The following is a 25068-nucleotide window of genomic DNA, read 5'->3' as shown; positions in this document are numbered from 1 at the left end:
GATATTTTGGGATCTCAGCACACCGAATCTGCTCGGCTGATGAACGTACGAAGTTTTAGTATGTGGCAAAGAGTCAACCGTATTTTCGATGAGGAAGAAGCTGATTCAGATCCCAAGAAAAACAACATCAAGACACTTTTTACGTAAACATTTTCAGCTATGTACTTTAGATCCAACATTCGCAAAGACCAACGTGAGATAGATTCCATCGAGCAGAATGATTGCTCGACACACACGGGCAAGAAAAACGATAGAATGCGCATTCGGCATCAATGATCTCGCAATGGATATATATAATTTCTTGGATACCAATTTGAATGTTCTCCAGAGCCAACCTCAACGACTTGCCAAACGCAACATTCTTCAACACAGCTCAGAATCCAATGGAAATAGGTATTAAATAGAGCAGCTGAAATTCCAACTGAAGTTGAAGAGCGATTTGCTAATCATTTACTTTACAACAATTACAATATTCGAAATATGTAATCTTTTGAAACCTGCAACCAGAAACAGGTGGAGTTCAAAATAGTGGATGGGGGTTTACGTGCAACAAATTTTTTCCCAATTATAAAAATTACTCGACTCGAGGATTTCTTGGCTGAAAAATCAAAGTGCATTGTAATTGGAACATGAAGGACCGGAGACGGGCAAGTGAGTGCTGGAGGGGAGAGGGCATATGCCTTCAAAATTTACAAATGTGTTTTTCCCTCGTAATTTTCATATATTTTGTCATCGCGTTCAATGTTTAGCTTGGTTTTTTAATTTAAAAAAACTTATCGAATTCGACAACTTTTCATAATTTTAAAAAAATGTGGGACACATGAACCCCTCTCTCTCTCTCCTTTCCCCTATGGATCCCACAAGGTCATATTGGAAATTTTGAGGACATTCAACTCCCTTCCCCTCCTGATTGCAAGTCCCTCACGGGTCCGTTGTATCGCAATTACAATGTGAGTATTTATCATCATTTCTCGGACAAAACTTCTTCAAAATTGATGAATTTTCATAATTGAAAAAGATTTTAGAGCACATGAACCTCCCGGAGAACACTACGAACACTCGACACAACCGAGTGCCGAGAACTACTGATACTGATACTACAAATTTATTCATGCTTTCGTTTTCGTTATCTTTCCTTTATGATCGAGTGTAGGTACCTAGGTACCTAATGTTTTCCGAATTGTTAAAAAAAATTATATTGTACATACTTCACATTTTTTTTCTTTTAGGTGAACCCACATCTTCGTGGATTATATGACAGGATTTCGAGTTCCAACACAGAGTATTGAATCAAAACCGTGCTGTAGTAGCTGAATCTCCTCGAGAGCGCTATGAACACTCGACACAATCGAGGGACGAGAACTACAGATGTTATGAACCTAATTGCGAGTCCTCAAAAAGATCGGGAATAAGACATCAAACGTATTTGGGTATGCCAACTCTGCAAGCATTGGTTCACAGCTAGTCTCCACACAAACGAGAGAGCCGAAGACAACAGATGCTACGAAATCAACTGCCTTAAATTCTTAGAAATATCGGAATAACAGGTCAAGCGTATTTCGGCATGCCAACGCTGCAAACATTGGTTCACATCCGTACCTCTTACCGCACTCCATGAATGCGCAAAAATACAGTCATAAATGAATCGGGTCAAAATAATTTGGAACAATTTCATTACGATGAATATTCAACCTTCATAATAGAGCTGGTGAAATTCCAACTGAAGTTGAAGAGCAATTTGCCAATCATTTTTTGTACAATGATTACGAAATTTCAAATACTATTTCGAAACCTAGTACTAGAAAGAGGGTGAATTTTAGATTGGAAGGAGCAGGGTTCACGTGACCCAATTATTTTTAAATTATTAAAATTTAGAAAAAAGGAGAGTTTGTTGGGAAAATGAACTCATTTTCCTATCAAAATTTAGGTTCGTAATAAATAAAAAAATAGGTGGTTATTTATTTTTAAAATTTGTTTAAAAAACTTTATTTTGTTATGGTTCAAGTTTATCTTGTTAATCGTTCGTGATCCGTCATCACGGAACATTGTCCAGTATTATTTTTAGCGTTCATACGCTTTACGTTCGTAAGTTCACTGAACTTACAGTTCGTATTTTTCTTTTGATTTGTAAAATGAAAGTTGTTAATTTTTCTCAACGATTATGTTCGAGTAATTTTGATTTGTTTTATACGACGGCGACGACAAGTAATCCTGAGTAATTTCTGACAGAGTTTGAGATTCGGAGGGAGCGGGGTTCATGTGACCCAATTTTTTTAAATTATTAAAATTTGCCGATTTCGGGAATTTTCTACCTGTAAAGTCAAAGTAAATACTCGAATTGAGGATACAAAGGACCCGATTTGGAATTGTGAGCGAGAGGGGAGGGGAGTAGGATGTCCGAAAAATTTCGAAAATTATCCTATGAGTATATGAGACCAATGGGGAGGGGAGCGTTCATATGCCCCAATTCATTAAAAATTATGAAAATAGGTCAAATTCGATACATTTTTGAGTAAGAAATCACATATACTCGATGCGATGACAAAACGACCAAAAATTATCAACCAAAAAAAAAAACCCCACATTTTACTTAAATTTTCAAGGTATGTAACTCGCATTCTCCTCCAGCTCTCCATTCAAAATCTGGTTCTTCGTATCCTCTAATTCAATTAGAGCATTCACTTTCAGTTTCCAGCCAGAAAATTCTCAAAATTGGCAAATTTTCATGATTAAGAGAGATTAGAGCACACGAACCTCTGCCCTCCTCCATAAAGAAGTCGCATCGAGCCAAAATAACTCTGCGAGTAGAAATTCGAAACCATCAACGCGAGATTTTCATTTTTAAAATTTGTGGTATCACAATACTGTTCAATAATCAGGAACTTATGAAAAACAAAAATTTGTATGATTATCGCGAAATAACAGCTGTTTGTTTGTTCGTTTTTTTCATAATTGCTGTTGTGAAGCATTGTTATTCAAATTTTTAGGTGGAAAACTGACTTTTCACTTCAAAATTAACTCTGGTTTGCTTCTTGAAACTACAAACATTGAAAAGCGTTTGCCCTCGCTTCGGTTGCTCCAATTTTGTAGTCATATTCACGTTTGAAATTTCAAGTAACTAGGTGGTGATAAAATTTTCATAGTTGAGTGGAAAAATTGAATTCTACATTAAAATTGATGCTGTTCTACTTTTCGAAAAACACATTTTTCAAAACTTGTGCCCTCGCTTTGTTCGGGTGCCTTTGAAAATGCTCCTTTGGGCTTTCGGACTTGCAGACAAACCGGATACCACCACAATTCTTATCTCCGTGGAGGGCAAATTCTCATCAAAACGTATTGAAAACAAATGAAATGAGATCGGTTTTTTTTTTCATTTTTCTCAAAAAAAAAAAAAAAAAATGAGTTTGTGTGAATTTATATAAAGACATGAATTGAAGCTATTATTTCCTATCGACGTATTGACATCGAACTTATCATTACTCTGAACTAAACTTGAGGTCTATTCTCAAGTAAAAATCGGTGTTGCATGAAGCACACACTTTAAAAGTCGGGTTCCACTTGAAAGTTTAGGTAATTTATATTCAAACTTGATGTACTTACACAAAAATTCAGAAATGAAAAGTTAAATAAAATCTCCATTATTGTGCGAAACATACAAATCATTACACCAATCGACAGGAAATTTCAATGGCTTCAATTCATGTCTTCATAAAAATTCACTCAAACTCATTTTTTTTGAGAAAAATGCAAAAATGTCTTCATAAAAATTCACTCAAACTCATTTTTTTTGAGAAAAATGCAAAAAACTATCTCATTTATTAGTTTTCAATGCGTTTTGATAAGAATTTGCCATCCAGCGAGATTACTGTCGGCAAAATTACAATTTTTTTGCTGGCAAAATGACGAGCTACACCACCTCTAACAGCATGACTTCGATCTGTCCCTGATCCTACAACAATGTATGAAACATGTATTAGCTTGAAATGGTTCAAAAACGCTATTAATTAGACGATGTTTCTTTTAGCGATTAAAGATATTCCACAGCCTTTTGAATGTCTGGAAATTATTTCTTAAAGACATCTATGGGCTATTCTTGGCCGCTAGGGACGCGTATCTTATATTTTGTTCAACTTGCAATTTTTTCTATAGAAACCCACATCATGAAACCAAAACGCTTGAAATTGAGAAAATAGTGAATGAGAACACGGTTACTTGGTACGAGGTCAAGTGGCTAGACCACCACATGAACATGAACTCTCATAACATGCTGAGAGGCAAGCGTATCTTGGATGAGTATAAGGGCACCAAACATAAGTCATGAAATTGCGCAGGTACACAGACTGATATATAAACACCGGAGACACATCGCTACATCCTAAATGAAATAAATCAAATAATCCAGAAATTCATTGGTATCACAAGAAGCAAATTCTAGCAGCAAATATTACTCTGGAAGAAAAAGGAAGAGAATGGCCTCAGAATGGAAAACACCTACAAGTTAAAATAGACTTGATTACACTTAGGAGCACAAATTAACCATTACTCCATTAGTATATCAGTTTGCTCATTATTTTTCAAAATGTTGTTCAAGGTTTTGAAATTGTAACTTATCCATCATTGATGATGGAAATTGTTTTTTCTATCCATTGGATACGGTTTACATCACAATGAATCAAAAAGTACGAAGAACTAAGGACTGCAAATAGTTGATAATATCTTATTAAACTGGGAAGATTACAAAGATATGGCTAATCTATCAGTTTTGTGCTTTCCAATATGAGGCTATTATAATTTTCAGCATATCATATCAGTTTACTTATTATTTCCAAAATGTTGTTTAATGGTTTTGAAATCATACCCATTATTGGTGATGGAAATTATTTTTACCGTTCTATTGGATAACTACCTACTGCTTATACATATCATGATGAATCAATGCATGAAGAACTACGGATTGAAACAGTTGATAATATCTCAATTAAAACGAAAACGAAGGCATGAGCTGGGGTTGAGTCTGCAGAGCAGCTCAAGGACTAAACCCCCTAGTATTTATTTATATAAATTCGAATTTTATGTCCGAGCATGGCGAAGAAGATGCTACAAAAAATAAGTGAAAATTGATTGACGAAAATTTAGAATTATCTGAGAACGACGATGCTTCCCTAAAAAAATGTCCACCTTGGAATAGGAGGTAATTTTTTAAAAAAAATTCACTTATTTGGGACTAGAAAAACGTGTAATGGAATGAAAAAATGTATCTTAAGTAATTATAAAGTAATGGCAACTAAAAATAGATTTTCATCTTTGAAAATTTAATAGGTAGTAAGCATCATGTTTTTAAATTGTCTGATGATTTCTATTTTTAGTTGCCATTATTTTTATAATTTACTCACTGTTTTTCATTTCATTACATGTTTTTCTGGTCTCAAATAAGCAAAAACTATTTTTTTCAGATTTCCTCTTTTCTGATGTGAAATTTTTTTTCATCAAATTCAAATTCCGGAATAAATGACCACCTTTTTCGAATATTTTTATCCCGAATTCAAAAAACTCCGAAGTAAATTTCCTCCATTTATGCAAAAATTCCAAATATTTCAAGGTGAGGGATTGCAGGAAGAATAGGTACAATATATGTACCACAGAAAATCGAAATCTGAAGACATTCACGCACATAAATGTAACCGAAGATCGTCTATGTCCCTATGGTCGACATTCGCAATACGTTCAATGAACTTTGAGACAATTTACTGCCAATTATGGACTACTTTGAACAGACATTTCATTTCACTTTTTTCGTGCAATAGCGTTGTCATCTCTTTCGAGAGACGATTATTCTGTATAGAAATTTCCAACATCGACGATATCATCGTCGTCGAGTAGAAAATTACGAGCATAATAAACCACACACACGGTTCGTAAAATCTCGATCGTATCAACTTTCTACCAAAGTAAATTGAAAATACCCAATTTAAAGAAGTTTTGCTCGTCGTTGATACGATCACAGATGCTTTACGTATTTCAAACGACTAATTAACCTGGGCAAATTGAATCGACGAAATAAAAATTGAAAAATTAAAGCTTTCGGGGCGAATAAACTCGAAATGGAAAGTACTTTCCTCGGTGACGCGCGTACGTTGCATTAACACGGCGAATATGGTGCTCTCCACAGCAACGACGAGGTGGCCGAGTGGTTAAGGCGTTGGACTGCTAATCCAATGTGCTATGCACGCGTGGGTTCGAATCCCATCCTCGTCGATCAATTTTGAAAATTTTTTTACGATTTTTTTTGATTTTTTTAACGATTTTATCCCTGTAATGAGTTCCTTGAGTAAGATTTCATCGATTAAAATTTTTTTCCGGCGAAAAAATGGCGAAAAATGATGATTTTAGGGGATTTTTGTGTGTTTTGTTACGAAAACGAGGTGTTTTTTGGGTCAAGTATTCAGTTTAAAATTTTTTAAAATTTTTTAAAGGTTGTACATTCGATTTAAATATTTTTTCAGTGATGCATTTATATTTAAACACGAAAAAAAAAATTGTTTATTCGGAAAGAATTTTTTTAAAAATTAATTTGAACGAAGAAAAATTATTTTTCGAGCTTAATATTTTTTCACCGTCATTTTAAAATGGAATTTCAATTTTTTTTCATTTTTTCAAGTAGTGTTTTATTTTTAATACTTTAATTAATTACATGGAAAACAATTTTTTTGTGTTTTTAAAAGAGACGAGAGAAAATAATTTTTATTTCATTGAGGTGAACGTTCTTTTTTTTGTGTAGCTTATTTTTTTAAACTTATAATGAAAAACATCAATTTTTTGAGTTCAGTATAGATTTTTATACTTACCACTTTTCAAATTTAATTGATATTTTTACTTTTTTTGTGGTTTTTGCGGTTTAAAAAAAATATATATTTTCTGAATAATTGAATAAAATACAGTTTTCAATTTTTTATATGCTTTTGATTTGGTAATGGCGATTTTAAATAAACTGATACAGTTGAATTCACGTTTTTGAATTTTTCTCAGTATTTCTGGGTGATTGGGGGGGAGGGGGGGGGGGAACTGATCAATTTTTTTTGTCAATTCAGAAAATGGATAAACTATAGGTATTTTTTTTAGAGGGAAAAATTATTCTTTGAATTGAAATTGAAAATTCGATCTTTTCAGCAGTGTTACCACTTTGGAAAAATAATTTGGAAACATTTTATCACATATTCAAATGTTTCCATTTTTTTTTGTTGTTGAAAAAATTATGTTTTTTTGTAAATGTTGAATTCTTTTTTGAATTTTTCTCAGTATTTCTGGGGGAATTTTTTTTTAAAGGGAAAAATTAATCTTTGAATTTATGTATGCACATTGTTGGTGTCCCAGGTAGAAGATGACGTAGAGCCGTTACTCTGCGATACAAACCCAAAACTGTGGAACCAACACGAAGCTGCCCTTCAGCAAACACACAAAACAAATAATGCAAGTGAAGGGTGGCATAACCGTTTCAGGGTGGGAGTCATTCTGGGAAGATATGTGTTCCTATGCAGAACTGCAGAAGATTTTTCGAAGCGCCCGAGCAAGATTTCTTAATCAGAGTATTGGAAAGGCAGTAAATTCACACTTTTGCCCAAACAATAAAATGATAACGAATCTATTCAAAACAGTGATCTGCTCCTCTGGACGTTTCAACAAATTATAAGAAACAAAAGTTTTTATCCCAACCTTTACATTCTCATTTCCGAAAAAATCAATTATTATTAATTTCGTTTGTTATATTTCTCGATTTGAATTATGTCAGGTGGTAGAGGAAGATACCAGCCCTATAGGGCTAGAACTGCTCCAGCAAAAACTAGTACCCAGGTAAGTTTTTCAATGAAATTTTTCAAAATGAGTCTGTAGCACATAGCACATGTGGATTAATATACCCCTTCTATTCCAACTTTTCAGGGCTCGGCAAGATATGCAGCACTATATGCGAGCGTTTATGTGATATTCCGCAGGCTCACCCCCGATATAAACCACTTAGACAAATTACTCAAATGATACTCGTAAACGAGAGAAAAACCGAAGAAGAAGTGAGTACTTATTTTGTAATTTATTTTTGAGGTGTGGGTGTATGGGTAAAAACATCGACCTTTTTATGTCTATGAAAATTACAGGAAGTTTGGTATACTGCAATTTTGAAGTAATCGGAGATTTCAAAATGATCGCTTTTTTGAGAGGATTGCAGGGGGACAACACAAGTTTCCCTGCTACCAGTAAATCATCATAGGAAGATAAAATTTCTGCAAGAATCGTAATTAATCCAGAATGTGCTAGGCAAATGAAGTTGGACATACGGGCATCTTCAAGCGATGTGAACACCAAATTAGACTCTTGTCAACAATACATGAAGTGGGAAAAAATCTTTGAAGATGAAGAAGTTGAAGAAGAAGAGGACAGTTCATATACAGGTACGAAAATGAAAAGTACATAATAATGTGTTGCAACACCTGAAATTGTCCACCTTTTATAGTAAGGTCTTTGTGCAAGTGAGACCAATACATATATTATAGAAGTGTTGAACAAAAAAAAGAGAAATGCGAATAGTGATGACAATTCTTTAAGAAGTAAATCAAAATAAGTTTAATGATAGAGGTAATTTATCCCACAATTGTAACTAATAGTGAAACCAAAAAAATGGAAACACGTACTGCAATGGTGCTGTAAGGTTGCCAGTTTTGGAAAAATTACCTTCCCTGCTAGAAAATTTGTATCAAGGAAGTGATATCAGAATGGAAGGCATTTCTATACCGTCTGCAGAATTATAATAATTTTATAGACTGGTTATGATGAGGTCAATTATACTATCATGTTGGAAGTTTGGTATCAGACAGTCCACCAAGACTATGTAATGGTACCAGATTAATTATCGAGAGTTTGTTTGAAAATTGATAGAAGCAATAATTCTAGCTGCTGCATTGGTGGAAAGTAGGTACTGCATTACTTCCTAGAATACCATTAATTCCCAGCAACATACTGTTCAATTTCAAAAGGCTACAATTTCCAATCAAGATTTGTTTTGCTCTAACAATAAATAAATTGCAGGGTCAGACATTTAGAACCGTAGTAGTAGTGGATCTTACCAAGTATTTTTATCATCAATTTCAATTTAAATAACTCAATTTTATTTATATAAATTTTTTCTATTTTTTTTTTTTTTCAATTCATTAAATTATATTAATTTTAAAAAAATAATTATTTCTTCATCTTTAATTAATTTAAGTTGTTTTATTATCTGATCTATTATTTTTTAGTACCACGCAAACGATCAATTCAGAATAATGTTGGTTAACAGATTACTCGATACATTGGACGAAAGCCGAAGCACCATCATTTGGAATCGAAACAGGTGAAGCCTGTGGTACGTTGAAATTCATTCCACATCCGCAATTGGAAATCATACGCGCCAAATCCCTTGCTTTTTGCGATAACTTATCCGGGAATATAAAATTGCAAAAAATATAGCCTACTCGTAGGTGTTGCAAATTCTGCTGGGTATTGAAGGTGTATATTTTATGACTATACTTGTATATTTTATGACTATACTTGCATTTCATAGGTCGAACGTTTCTTGGAACGTCTCACCGCCGCAAAACAGGACGTAGCAATTGAATCGTCTAGAGTCCAAAGTGAACTACACAGATCACAAACAATAGGTTGATGCGTTTCTAACAGGTTGCAGTTGAATCTTTTGTAAGCAGCTAGGTCGATATTTTCAGATGAACAAAAAATTCTGGAAAAGTGTAAGTTTGGTGTGGATGAAGTTACCTACATGTATTCATCAAGCCATCCCCACACCATTTGGTATTTTAACCTGCCATGGGTAACATGGCAGATTTATATGGGAGTAGTACCATCTTGTAGCTCTCATCACGGGGAACAAGGGGCACTACCTACAAGCCCCTCTATCTATTTATGGGAAGAAACTACGGGCGTCTAAAGTCCAGAAAATGAGCAAAACCAAAGAATGAAAATTTGTCCAAATGAAAAATTTGACCTAGAGAACTTGTAGAACATTTTTTTAGATGAAAATTGCAATTTTTGGGATTAGCCTACCTTCATTTTTGAAGGATCCATGCGATTTTGAAGTTTTGAAACAGATCAATTTCTGAAAAATTTCAAATTTACTCAAATTGATCTGTTTCAACACTTCAAAATCGCATGGATCCTTCAAAAATGAAGGTAGGCTAATACCAAAAATTGCAATTTTCATCTAAAAAAAAATGTTCTACAAGTTGCCTAGGTCAAATTTTTCATTTGGACAAATTTTCATTTTTTTGGTTTTGCTCATTTTCTAGACTTTAGACGCCCGTAGTTTCTTCCTATGAATAGATATAGGGGCTTGTAGGTAGTGCCTTTTGTTCCCCGTGATGAGAGCTACAAGATGGTACTACTCTTGTCCCATATAAATCTGCCATGTCACCCATGGCAGGATATGGCAAACATCAAGGGTAATGGGATCCAAGAAGATTAATTTCTTTAGCGCGTTCTTGTTCTTATCTTCATCGGAGGTCAGGAATTGGTTGACTATGGTTTGCATGGTATTTGAACGATTTATTATCAACATGTGTTGAAAAGAGTGGATGATTGATGAGGAAAAGATCATCTTTTGTTTGTATTGAGCGGCCAGTTTCGCATCGGAGATGCTGTCTTCTATGATGGGGGTAATGATGTCGGTGTCTTTAAATCAAAAAAGACCTTCAACTACATAAGCAGGTAAGAATTTCTTTTTCGAAATCAAGCAAGAGTTCGCCTCAAAAAAATTATCAGCTCATTTTGACAAAAATTAAGAGTTTGTACTACATTATGATAGTTCAGAGCACAGAGTAGGAGCTTTCTTATCTCATAAAACTGAGGAAGGTCTCAAGCTGATAGCTTTTGCATCTAGAACTTTATCTAAGCATGAAAAGAGAATTTCTTACTTTGAAAATATTCATGGTTCTATTGGAAAACCTGGTAAAAAATTTTATTAAAAAATAAAAGTTTAGTTTATTAATTATTTTAATGATGTAGTTGTGTTCGCATTATAAAAATTGTGTCATGTAAAAATTTTCATTCTATTTTTTTTTTTCTTTTTGCAGATAAATCAGGCTGCAGCGATGTTGTAAGTGCACCTTACTGTGAGTTATATTACACGCTCCTCGGTACACTTGAAAATTATTTTTGGTTACTTGAATTGCAGGCGTTTCCTGTGGTTTGGGCAATAATGCGCAGAAAAAATCGCGCATGCTATCGAGACGTATTACGTTATGTATTCAACATCTTCCCAAACATGAACCCTAGCAGGATCGTTTAACAATGTTTCATCAAAATCTCAAAAATCCTAGGACAGTGGCATTTCACCTATTTTCCTTTACACAATATACGATTGTCATCGATCACAAGCCTTCGGTTTGGTATCGATTTTCAACCAAACTAACCAAGAATTATCGATTGTGGCTGCTAGTTGGGTCTTAGAGTTTATTTTTGGCTAATTACAAAATACGACATTGAATTTAATAAGTGTGAAGATAATTCAGTAGCAGATGCTTTTTCTTGTTTAGCATTACGTAATTGGGATAATCCAGATGATGAAAAAGTAGAGTCTCCGTGAACTTTTTCAGAACAAGTTCAACGTAGGTGAACAAGATTAAATTAAAAACCACCCTTCGTCAGCTACCAAAAATCTCATCAAAAGTTGCATCGACTTGGCAAATTAGGTACGAGTAAAGTATAAACAAACAGGCGCCAATTAGGCAATTACGTATCCAATATTATACGTACACAAATAAGTCTTTAAATATACATCTACGAACTTCATTAGATCTCCAATAACCAAGCCCGAGCACATAAATAGTCTCATTTTCATCGCCTACACGTCGAGATAACTTCACGACTACACAAAGCCTTCCATCTTCGCCTTCATCGTATACATTTACACAACTAAACAATAACGAGCATTTCAACTTTTTGATTATACAACGAAACTCGGTTGCAAATTGCAAGTTAGTATACTCTACCTACCTACATTTCTAAATTAAATCGTGTCTAGAAACAATGCAGGTCCTTGCAACGAGTATAGGAAGTAGGTAGGTACTCGAGACTCGATTACTTTATACCTACTCGAAAATAATACGATCATTGCTCGTAAATCCACGTACAATATCCGTCTACTTATCTCACATACACAATGGTACAGGGGGAGCAATTTCCAAATTACTCACGGTCCAATTAACTCCAACAACATACAAATACTATACTGCTGAGTAATGACGAAGAAGAAATGCAGTTAATAGGCACGTTTTTTACGTGCACCGAATTCAGCATCTCCATCTCATTCGGCCACCTACACAGTCCTACAGACAGGAGCAGGAGCTCGAACGAGCTCATCCACAATACACGCTTAATTTAAAGAAGTCACCTTTTAAATTGAAATAATTCCGAGTAAGCTTTTCATCGTCATATCGTGTATATATATATCGTTATGTAAATCGAGCAATTTCATGCGTCGAGCAAACCCGTACCTTTTACGATATTCGTTTCGCCGGCTTCGGCATCGGCACACAACGCGCGTATTACGACTAATTTCAATTCAAAAGCTTCATAAAAAATTCAAAAGCTTCGCGTCGCGCTCGTCCCTGCGAAACGAGGAAAAAAAACGCAGCCAGCTTCGTCATCGTTGTCGTCGAACTTAGTATAACATCGGCGGCCCCGTTAAACTATACGAAATTTACATTTTATCGATACGTAGTCGTCGTTTGGGCTGTAAAAAAAAAAGCCCAGCGTATACCTCGAGAGGAGAGACGGAAAAAAAAGGTCAACTTAAACGTCCTATACTTCAGGGTCAAATTACGCCTATGAAAAAGATTAGCCGCAGATAACGTCGGTCGGTCGTTGTCGGCATCCGAGGGATAAACTACCCTAGAGAGTTGCTCTTTTACTAGACCGCTGGCTAGCTTCATCTCGGAGAGCCGCAACAACCTCATCAATCGAGCGTCAATTTACTCGTAGTAGAGCTTTTTCAACTGCTGTGTAGGTCTACCTACCCGCCGGTAATTATCCCTTCGACGTAGCGATGTCCCATGGTTATTCTCGCATAGATAGGTACCTACTTTGATAGGTTAAAAAAAGGCGAATATTCGTACAGTGTGAGCCGCTTCCGTATTAATTATAACGCGAATAATGAATTTTCCTGCCTAAAATCTCCCCAGCACCAATTCCAGTCGGTATCGAACAACGAGCTCACACACACACATACCTATAGACGAGTATCAGATAGGTAAATGTAGCAGGTAGCTGCTCTTCTAGTCATCTAAAAATAACCAGCTCTTAGAGAGTAGCTCGTATCAGTAAAGAGATTACGTTAAGTATAGCCCTTAAAATTTTCATCGCCACCTAAAATCTCCCTCGTTATACCTTTCGCGCGCGTAGTCTGGCTGCGAGAAATTAAATTCCTGCGAATAACTCGTACCCGAGGGTGTATTTGGCGATGAGAATAATTTTAATCCCCGTTTACGGGTATTACACGGGCGGTTCGGAGCGGGGGTAACCTCATCACTCGTTGGCTCGCGTCAAATTACTCTTTTAATGAAACATTTTGCACGGCTTACAAATGGCCCTAGTTGTCGTCGCTGTAGTCGTCCAATCTCAAACTAAACAAGCCGACCGCGTCTTTGATTTACCTTCTTGTAACGTTAACCCTTTGGAGGTTCTCTAGGTTTTTGGGTTAGAAAATTGAAGTGCCTTAATGAGTGTGATAGGGTACCTCGCCCAATTGGCCAAACCACAAAAAAGTCGAGCTTTTGATGAAAAGTTTTATAGGAAAATGAAAGTTTCCAAAAAACACAAATGTGACATTTCCTAAAAAAAATTGAATGTATGCAGAATTTTTTTTGAAAAAATGAACCAAAACAGGGTGTCTACTGGATTTACAAAATCAAATTCCTTGCCATTTCCTTGTTTTTCCATGCCATTTTCCTTGCTTAAAATTTGAGTTAAAAAAGACAACCCCCCCCCCCATTGTGTGTACTCATTTTGTAGGAAATTTCTTGAAGTTTTTCTCAATCAATTTCATTCTGATGAAGCATCACGAAGAAAAAAATTGGCATGATTAAGAATGAAAAGTGTACTACTCGTAATAACACAAATACAACTAAAGTTGAGCTTCACAAAAATTCGACATGAAAAAAAAATCATGAAATATAATAATAATAGCAAGTGGCGTTCAGTAAACTGAAAAAAGGTGGAGCGAAATGTGCAACTCTGATACCCACCACCACATCCCCTCCCTTTCATTATTTTTTACTTTTCACATTAGCAGACAGGAAAAACGAACAGAAATTCGTACATTTTTTCGTTTTTTTGTGATTTATTCAGCTTTTGATTTTTGAAAATTGAATCTAAGACGAGAAGAGAATATTTTTTGCCCGACGAGGAAGATGGTATCAACAATTTAGGACAGTAAAATCATCTTAATAAGAAATTTCAACGATAAATTTGAGTGCTTTTTGATGTTTTTGAAAGAAATTTTCCACCTCTTTTCGCTACTTTGTGCTTCATAATACAGTAGGTACAATTTTGAGTTTTTTGCACCCTCATAACCCTGTAATTTTGTAACTTTTGATTTGAAAGCGAAGCGAGGGAAATTTTTTTAAAAAATTGATAATAATTCAAGAAGTAAGAAGTATGACTATTATTTTCTATTAAAATCATTTTTTCAATTTTCACCTTTCACTTTCAACTGTTAAATTGAAGATTTGTCTAACAAAATAATTTAGGAAAAATAAAATAATTCAGCCCGAGCGAAGCGAGGGCGAAAGCTTTCGAAAATTCATAATTCAAAAAGTAGATAGCAACAATTTCTAATGGGAAAAATTACAAGAAAAAAAAATGGAAAATACATGTTTAATGAAATTGAAAATTCAAGAGGAACTTTTTTGAAAAATCCTTGCTATTACACAGAAATTGTCAAAATCCCTGCTATTTCCCTGCTTCCTTGCTACCTCGAGTGAAATCCCTGCTATTTCCTTGTTTTCCTTGATTTCCTTGCCAGTAGACACCCTGCAAAAACATGTGTCAAAAACATTGAACAAAAGCACTCTTTCAAAAAATGAAATAAAAATTGAATTGGAAAAAAATAAAAAAACAAGGTTGAAAAAAAGTCATCTGGCAGTTCACAAATTCAGCGAGAATCAAATCTTGTTGGCAAAAATGCCTTCGTTTAAAGCATGAAGAGAAGAAAAATCTATGTCGCTAAGAGAGGATTTTTTATCAAGTCATAAAATCTTTTAGGAAATCGAGCCGAAATATGGGACAAAATTTAGCGAAATTGCGAGCTTTCTGGCAGGAGGTAACTAATTATAAAAACATTTTCGCCTTTATTCACGAGATGTAGCATAGAATTTTCTTTCATTTTGGGAAAAAATGAGTATTTTATCACTTATCGGAGTATAGGAATATGAAGATGAAGATGAAAAGAAATAGTGAACAAAAACACAAATCCACAGCGTAAACGAAATGAAAGATTGAACTCGTAGATTAATTTGGATTTTTATTTACTATTTTTACTATTTCTCTTCATCTTCATCTTCATATTCCTATACTCCAATAAGTGATAAAATACTCATTTTTTTCCCAAAATGAAAGAAAATTCTATGCTACATCTCGTGAATAAAGGCGAAAATGTTTTTATAATTAGTTACCTCCTGCCAGAAAGCTCGCAATTTCGCTAAATTTTGTCCCATATTTCGGCTCGATTTCCTAAAAGATTTTATGACTTGATAAAAAATCCTCTCTTAGCGACATAGATTTTTCTTCTCTTCATGCTTTAAACGAAGGCATTTTTGCCAACAAGATTTGATTCTCGCTGAATTTGTGAACTGCCAGATGACTTTTTTTCAACCTTGTTTTTTTATTTTTTTCCAATTCAATTTTTATTTCATTTTTTGAAAGAGTGCTTTTGTTCAATGTTTTTGACACATGTTTTTGGTTCATTTTTTCAAAAAAAATTCTGCATACATTCAATTTTTTTTTAGGAAATGTCACATTTGTGTTTTTTGGAAACTTTAATTTTCCTATAAAACTTTTCATCAAAAGCTCGACTTTTTTGTGGTTTGGCCAATTGGGCGAGGTACCCTATCACACTCATTAAGGCACTTCAATTTTCTAACCCGAAAACCTAGAGAACCTCCAAAGGGTTAATTAATAATATTTCGGGGAGAAAATTTTCTTTTTAATGCTTCGACACAAATTCGTCATTATATTATGGATTATTTCTACAGGGTGTTCCGTATAAAAGGAATAGCATAATGAGCCTGAAAATATATGTGTAGCAATCCAAATTACGGATGTGTTGATTGGTTATCCGATTACATAAAATGATTCCAACTTTTTCAATATTTTTAGTGATTTGAAGGTTCTAAGACTAGCCAAAAACACAAAGAGCGTATTATTAGAATATTAGAAATACTTTCTTTGTCGGTTAGACTGGGATTTGCCTTATAGGGTAACTCGTAATGAGTAATTAACCCTTTTCAGTTGGGCAACACTGACTGGTATAGTCGCAAAATAGGTTTAGCTAAAGCTGGTTTAGCAGCCTCTTTCGCGACTGGTCCAAGTCCTAGTTCGTTATCGGTTGTCACTGTGAGTTGCCAAGTTCAATGTGCCTTTCAATTCCAGGACCTCCGGGCCCAAGTTGAAAGTATTTTATTAGTGTGTAATGTAATGTAATGTAATGTATTTAAGTGTCCCCCATTATGTAAAGAAGTCCAAATAATACGCGAGTACGTGGTTTTTATTGTATATGTTCGAATTGTTTATTCTGTGTGAATCGAAGAATATACTTTTTTTTACATGTAATTGTGTTCATGTTAATTGTTAATTTATTATTTGTGGTGGTAATTTGGTGTGTTGTGTGTGAAAGTGATCTAGGCAGAGGTAAGTATTGTTTTCTGTGCCAAAACGCTTTAATCTATGTACTATCAATACCTACAAATAAATAATATTCTATCATTGGCGCCCAACGTGGGGCCTCTCGACGGTCCTGATCATCACTCAAAATGACAAAAAGCTCATCGGCGTGCAGTACTAATAATAATAAAAAAATGAAAATATTACATTTGTATTATAAAAACAACTCGCACATCAATATTCCAGACCATCCAAAGACTATAGAGGCAGAATACAGCCATATGTAAAGCCCAGCTTCCAAACAAAAAGCTATTGCAGTTAATTCCATCCAGGGTCATGATTTCAAACGAGGATGGGTCGTTAGGACGCCTACTCAATCATTCTATTAAGCCGAACGTGCGGCTAATAACGATCTATACCTCACCGCCAGTACTCGTCTTCAAGGCACTGCGGGATGTAATGAAGGGAGAAGAACTGCTATGGAACTATGGAGTGCAAGCAACGTCAGGCGAAAAGTGGTTGGCGGAAGCGCCGGAGAAAGGTATACATGTATCCGTAGGCTGCAGTTTCCATATACCATCGATTGGATGAATATTTTTGATTGAGAATGAACTTGAAGGAATTTTCAGATTTGAAAGGAACCTTATTTGGTTGGTAAAGTATTTTGGTAGCTAAGTAGGATTTCCTCTCACGGCAAATTTTCAAATATAATTGGCTGTCTCCTAACTCGAGATATATTTGGCGGAGAAAAAGGAATTTTCCGCTTTCCTCTCAGTGAATTATCAAAAATATTATTGGCTATTTCCTTTTCAGCTTTGAAAAAAATATCACTAGAAGTTGTATTTTTTCATAAGTTTGTACCTACCTAATTACAACAATTTTTTTTTCAATTGACAATTTTTTCTTTTTCAATCAGAGAGCAAAAATTATGTATTTTAACCAACAAAGGTAAGTGTTTGGAATATTACCTCTATTATATTTTAAATTGCGATAAAATTAGACACCAGATTTTACTTTATTGCAGTGATTCGGATGATGAATTTTTATGCTTTCCAAGATCAACTTTTCTAAAACTACAAGAATTGTCCGATTCAGATGCGGAAATAAGTTCTGAAAAAAATCACGAAAAAGAAAAAAAACACCCATGACAATGATAATCAGCGATAACAGCGATTCGGAAAGAGAAAATGAGAAACGGGAAAAAATTAAGTAAGAAAAATCAACATGTATTTTCCGAGTACTTATTAAATTTTTGTTGATACATATTTCATTTGTTATGTTATTTTTTATAGATATAGTATCAACATTGATAAAAAATTGAAGGAAATAACTAGAGATTGTTTGGTTCTTCAAAAAGAAATACCTATAATGAAACAAAAAATTAAGGACCTCACAAACGAAAATAAACGTCTCAAACAGGTGATAGAATGTAAAGATTTTTTCATGAAGCAGTACAGAGACTACTGCAAGGATATGATTGAATCCGGAGAAAATGGACTGAAAGAGTAAGATTTTTATACCATTAGAATGACGTGAGCCGCTTTACCACAGAATTTTAATGGTTTTTTTTTTTTTACTTGTAGAATAATGAAAAATGAAGAAGCTTTACAAAAAACCTTCCAGAATTGATCGAAGCTAGTGTTAAAAATTGTCGACTTCACCATAACGATCGAAGAAATAAAAGAAACAAATTCGATGCGGATCTCGAGAACCAAACTATTGGCCGAAAGAGATGCCGCCAACGAATTTCGGGAAATTGTAAGGGTAAAAACCGAACAGTTAAGATTGCGATGTGAAAACGCCGAAAACGAGCTTGCCAGATACAAATCAGAGAATGAACGATTGCACGAAGAACTCCGGATAGCGAAAATTACAAAATCTACAATACTATCGGAAAAACTCGATAGCTGGTTCGCGATTCGCCCTCAGAAGGATCTATGGGCATAGCCACGAGCTTATGATCCCAGATTCGACCACTAATGCGACTCTCCAAGACTTCATTGCAATGAAAATATAAAAAAGGGCCTCTCTTGGCTAAGGCCCCTTTACCAGTGGGCCTCTCAAGTAGCAACAGAGAATTCTCCTTTGAAAGTTATTCGAGTGTTATAAAATAAGTTATATAAGCTCAGAGTTGTAAAATTCCAGAAAAAACCCATTATTTCTGTTTTCAAACATAAGATTATGGACCTTCACGGGTGTTTTTTTTTTTTTGGTAATCATGAATTCAAATATTTTGATTTTTTTTGAATTTTTGATTTCCAAATTTTGAAACACTGAATAACCTGTTTTGTATTTTTTGTTTCAATTGAAATAATATGGTTAATGCTGTCAACATGCTGATGACGCGAGGTTGTGAAAATATTTGAACTGTTGTTTGTTTTCTCTCAGGTTACATTCACCGCTCAAACCAAGTATTTTCATTTGCATGCAGCATTGCAGCTACTTGCAACTTAAATAAGTAAGTATATCATATTGAGGAGCAGTGTTGGTTTCACGAGCGTCTAGATTCCTCCAGACGGCAAAGTGGAGTGGAATTTTTTTTTGGACTTGGTAGTTTTTTTCATTATTACATTCGTTTGTAATGTGTACCCGGCTCATCTGCTTTTATACATCCTGGCTGTTATTGAAGTGAATTATGAAAAATTCGATTCATCTCTTCTTAATTTTCCTTATTGGTTGATTCATTTTTTTATATTTGGAATATAAAAAATTATTTTTTTTATTTTTACTACGTTCCCAATTTTAGTTATTACTTATTGATAGTTACTTGGTTTTATTTCTATGTCCTTGTTTTTGTTGTTCATTTTTGGTATTAGAATACAAAAAAATAACCTTTTATACTTTTCTTAATGTTAGTTATTTACTTACTAGTTACATGGTTACTATTTTTATTTATTTATTTTTTTATAATTATTTTTTTGTATTAAAATAAAGAATCCGCCTGAATTGTTTGTTGTACACAAACAACATTTGCAGTGGAGTACGTTCCGCGGCCTTATTACAAGCGCTACACCTAATTATCTTGTGTTCTGCGAAGAAAAAACCAACGAGATGCATGCACACTCCCAGAATTTAGTTATACAAATTGGGAATGTTATAATTGAAAAGAGATGAACCGATTCTTTCATTATTCACTTCAATAACAGCCAGGATGTATAAAAGCAGATTGAATATGCACTCACAAACAAAACGACGTGTCTCTGGAGGAATCTGACTACATCCGAGCTGGGTACACATTTTACAAACGAAAATATGAAAAAACTACCAGGTCCAAAAAAAACTTCCACTCCACCTTGCCTTCTGCAGGAATCTAGATGCTCCTGTTGGATTCTCTTCTTGTAAGTTTATTATTGTAATATAATAATTCTTACTACAGTGGAAATCACTTATAGTGAGAATGTTCCAGAACTCAGTTTCCAATAATTCTAGCATATGGTATAACTATTCATAAATGCCAAGGTATAAGCTTGAACAACTGTATGACTGATATAGGTGACAAAGTATTTGCAGTCGGTTTATCCAGAGTACGTACCTTGGCAGGACTTATCTTGATAAACTATAACCCTAGTAGTGTCAAGGCATCATACTGATACCTAATATTTATAAATACAAAAATTATTCAGCATTCAAGTACATATAAGATAGGTTACATTAATGAATGTTTTTTCAGTTCATATTATGTATGCAATTGTTTTTGTAGTACATATGTACATACAAACATTTTATTAGAGGTACACTTGCACACAAAAATAGGTACATGCAGTACACAGCCTACTCTCTAAATTTGAAGCAGTCAAATTTCAATGCTTAGCAGTCACGACATTTTGCCTTTTTAAAAGCAGCAGTTTTTTACTGCAAAACAGTAGAAAATCTAGTGAGTTGGTCAGTAAAAAATCATTTTGACTGACCACTTCAGTAGATCTCTACTGTTTTGCAGTAAAAAACTACAGCTTTTAAAAAGGCAAAATGTCGTGACTGCTAAGCAGTGAAATTTGACTTCTTCAAATTTAGATAGTACGTACATAATAAAACATAATTATGATTTTTAACATTTTTCCAATAAGCAGGCATACACAATGTAAGTACTTCTCATCCTGCTAGTCCTGCTATCAACAACCGACCCTTTCTTTTTATGACATCTGTATGATAGGTACACTATAGATGAGATGGCAAAGAAGAAGGGTATCACTGTTTTGAGACTGCCACCTTACCACTGTATATTCAATCCTATCGAGTTGATTCGGGCACTGGTATGGTTTAATTTTTTTTTAGTAATGCAAAACATTAAAAATTATGTATGATTTATAATTTAAAATGTCCAATTTCAGATTAAAAATAAAGTTGAAAGGGAAAACACTGAATTCAAGATGGCAGAGCAACAGCAACTCGCCAACTACTAATCAACAGCTTAAATATGATACGGTTACAAAATGACGACTGGCGTAAATGTGTTAAACACGCCATCAAAGAAGAAAGTCAATTTGGGATTGTGGATAACCCTGTCACAGTACCACCAGTGATAATAATTACAGAAGAAGATAGTAAAAATGATGATGAAACATCCTTGAGATTTTGGAAACAACCAGACAATCCTGCCGTAAATGAATAAAATTATGATGATGAAATTGTTGCTTAATAATATCAAGAAAATTCATATTTTAAAAAGGCATCGTAACAAACTAATTTTGATTTCATTCTCAGCGAATTTCCAAGTTTTGAAAAGACAAAATACGTGTTTATGATGTTTACAAACACGTTGGCAATTAATTATGATTTGAATGTTTCTGTAAAATTCAATTCATCACTCCAAAAAGTAGCCTCTGCATTAGTATTGATGTGTTCGTTGCTTGAACACAATAGAAAATTCAAATCGAGAATTAGGATAGCTCTTATTTTAAAGTTTCAGATTTCTTTGCTCTCATCCCCCTTTCCAAAGTTGTTTCATTTGATGAGAAAATAATCCCAGAATTTTGTTTTTGGCCTCACTGAAAAAAAAAATGGTGCCAGATTGAACCCCCCTTCCCCATTTTCCAAAAAGAATATAACATGATGCAAAATTTTTCAATTTTGGATTGTTTTCATTCTACTCCATCCGAATATTCCTCCTTGGAACCAAAACTGCTCCCAAAATTTTTTATCCACTTATATGTAAGAAAACAATAAAAAGCTGGAAGGTGGTTGAACTACGTATCAAATCTCATAAGAAATGTGTTATCTGCGGAAAACATATTGAAAAAACTGCAAAAATTTAGTGCCTTTGAGTGCGGATGATCGAATGAAGATATTCTTTGGAATCCGTATTATTGTACCCGAAGGTGCACGTAGTTGTGCTTCACATATGGAGAATGGTTCCGACAGGCGAAATCTTAATATACTGTGCAGCACATATCCGAAGATGGCCTTTATTCGTTGTTTGTACATAAACAAAATCCAAATATTTATCGATTCAAACTTCAAGAAAATGGCCACCAAGCAAAATGAAAGAAAAAACATTACAGCATAGAAGTTTTGCTTAATGTGATTTTATTATTCAAGAAAGCAAATTTGAAACCCTTTCAATCTCATCTCTCAATTTTTCCCACCAGAGAAGTGAAAAAAATTTTTGGAGGTCTGTTTTGACTCGAATGTGGAATATAGGGAAGGAGCAGAATGAAAAAAAAAATAAAAAATGAATCAATTTCGATTCTTTCTTCAATTTTTTCAATTTTTTTGGAAAATTGGTGCAGGGGGGAGGGGAGTTTGGCACCACCTTTTTTTAAATCAACGGGGTTAAAACTCTACAGGATTTATTTGTTCATCTAATGGAACCACTTTGGGCGAGGGAGCAGCACTCAAATTTTCATCGGACAAGTTTTATGGGCGTATTTTAGGAGGGTAAAAAGTAAAAACCAAAATTTGGTTTTTCTTTAGTATTCGACAAAAATCCGCGTATCGTCAATAAAAATGGAGTCTTAGTTTTCAATATTTATGTATTAGAAAACTGCCTACATAATTTGTAACACAAAATTTAGCGTTTTGATAGCTTTTTTATCAAAATGGTTTACATCCACGATGTTACATCACTTTCATCTTCTGTTTATTTCGTTTGTCTAACAAATTAATTTACCTCTTTCGAGGTTCTCATAATTTTGAGTGAACTCAAATCAAACATCAGGTGAGTTCATCATAAGACATCGCTGCAAAGTTACAGAACAGAAAAAAAATCCATGTCGAAGATGAAATTTTCAGAAAAAGTTTTTGCTTATTTGCGATCAAAAAAATGTGTAAATTATGAAGTAACGACAACTAAAAATAGAAACCACCGGATACATTAAAAAACATGATACTAAAAAATTTTCATCCAGAGAACTTGGAATGGGCATCTGGTGAAAAATGAATAAATGAAATGCGAATCTATGTTGCCACGAGAGTTTTTCTTTCCATAAATCACAAAATCATGTCGGAAATCCTAAAACAACATTTTTGATAGGTATGTACCAAATTCATTTGCTTAGAAATGAAAATTCACCAAAAATAGTAATTTATCTGGTGATTTTCTGGGACCAGAACATCGCTGTTGTTCGAATGAGATTTTCTGACAACACGTAGAGTTGATTACCGAGTCGAAAATCAAACATGAAATCTAATCTAAAAAATGGCGTAACTTGGATTTTATGCTTAATTTCTGACTTACAATTAGGAATTCATTTCACGAGCCTTCTGAAAATCTCATTCAAACAACAGCAATGTAATTACCCATTAGCCTCAAAAACCGCCCAGATTAATTACCATGTATTGAATTTTTTTCTTTGATTGAGAAGAGGATTACACAACAAATGTGATTTTGCAATTTATGAAAAATGGAAAAAAGCTCTCTTGGCAACAAAAAATTCACATTTCATCTATTCATTTTTCGCCAGACGCCCAAATATGGTTTCAGATTCGACAGTCACCTGATCGAAGATCCGGATTCGACGATGCGTACGTCTCAAAGATGGAGGCGAGATGCTCAGTCAGCTCCTCCTCATTCCCTGCGCAAATGGGATGAGCTCCTCTACATGCAAGAGAATGAGCGCTTTTGTAACGATATGGCGCACATACCAGAAACGGATAAGAAAAGCCAAACCCGAGGCTGACGCCCTTGAGCGTATTTATTTTTTGGAATAAGGATAGATAGGTATTTGAACTTCATACACGTAGCAATGCTACATAAATTAATATAGGTCCATCGAATTCGAATTCGAAAGCGAAACGGGCAACATATATTGCAATTTGAGAATAGCACAATGAAGAGTTCCCATGGTTCGCGTATTATCATAACTCAAAACGTTTTCAAAACGAACGACCATAAGGTGCATGCAGTAGGGAGGTCTGAGGAATGAAATATTCAAACAAACACAAGCATGTAGAAGACAAAGATACATGGGAACCTCGCAATAGTGGAGGTGAGGCACCAAATCCGTTGTATTAAGGTAAGTGCAGGTAATTACGCCACCCTAAGGTTTGAGGTCATTTAGTGGGGTTAAAATGCATCTATGGCAAAAATGCGAATGAACCACCTCAAAGTACATCTTATTAGCTACCTTTCACGAAAAAAACTTTTTTTCTTACCCCTCCCCCAATACCACCAATCTCCTCTTGAAAATTGTTTACAAAAGTGGCGTAATTATCAACACGTGCAGGTAATTACGCCACCATCCCAAAAAACTATTTAAAATCTATGAAAACATTGGTAAAAATCATTTTGCATTTTGGGCATCTTATTGGCTACCTTTCCCTAAAAAAAATGTTTTCCATTACCCCTCCCCCTATCCCACCCCTCCATTTCTGAAAATGTGGTGTATTCATCAACATATGCAGGTAATTCCGCCACTCTGCCCCCACCACCAAAAAAAATTATTTAAAATTATTGATAAAAACATCGCTAAAAATTATTTCTTAGTATTTTGGTCAAATATGTGAAAGTCCTGAAAGAGTTTTGTTAAAGTGGCGTAATTTTCAACATTGGTACTTTTGTATATTTTTCAACATTTCGATACTTACATTGAGAAATGACAAAAAACTGTTTATCTCATTGAAATCGTCATTAAATTTACTACAGGAAACATATCTTCAAAAATTTTTTTCGCCCTTATTACAAATTACAGCACGTTTCCAAACTGTGGCCAATTT

The 25068-nt window shown here is 34.4% G+C and overlaps 1 protein-coding gene and 1 non-coding gene across 2 annotated transcripts in view; one reads left to right on the top strand and one right to left on the bottom strand.

Moving 5' to 3' along the window:
• The window catches only part of LOC135833157 (neuroglobin-like), a 255048-nt gene that overhangs the window by 65723 nt on the left and 164257 nt on the right, over positions 1-25068 (bottom strand). The window lies entirely within an intron of this gene.
• On the top strand, positions 6174-6255 carry TRNAS-GCU (transfer RNA serine (anticodon GCU)). Its single transcript has one exon. It is a non-coding gene; the product is annotated as a tRNA-Ser (tRNA).

Source organism: Planococcus citri, chromosome 1 (assembly GCF_950023065.1).
Source record: "Planococcus citri chromosome 1, ihPlaCitr1.1, whole genome shotgun sequence".
Lineage (NCBI taxonomy): Eukaryota > Metazoa > Arthropoda > Insecta > Hemiptera > Pseudococcidae > Planococcus > Planococcus citri.
Note: the sequence above shows the minus strand (reverse complement) of the source record. Positions and strands in the feature narration are given on the sequence as shown.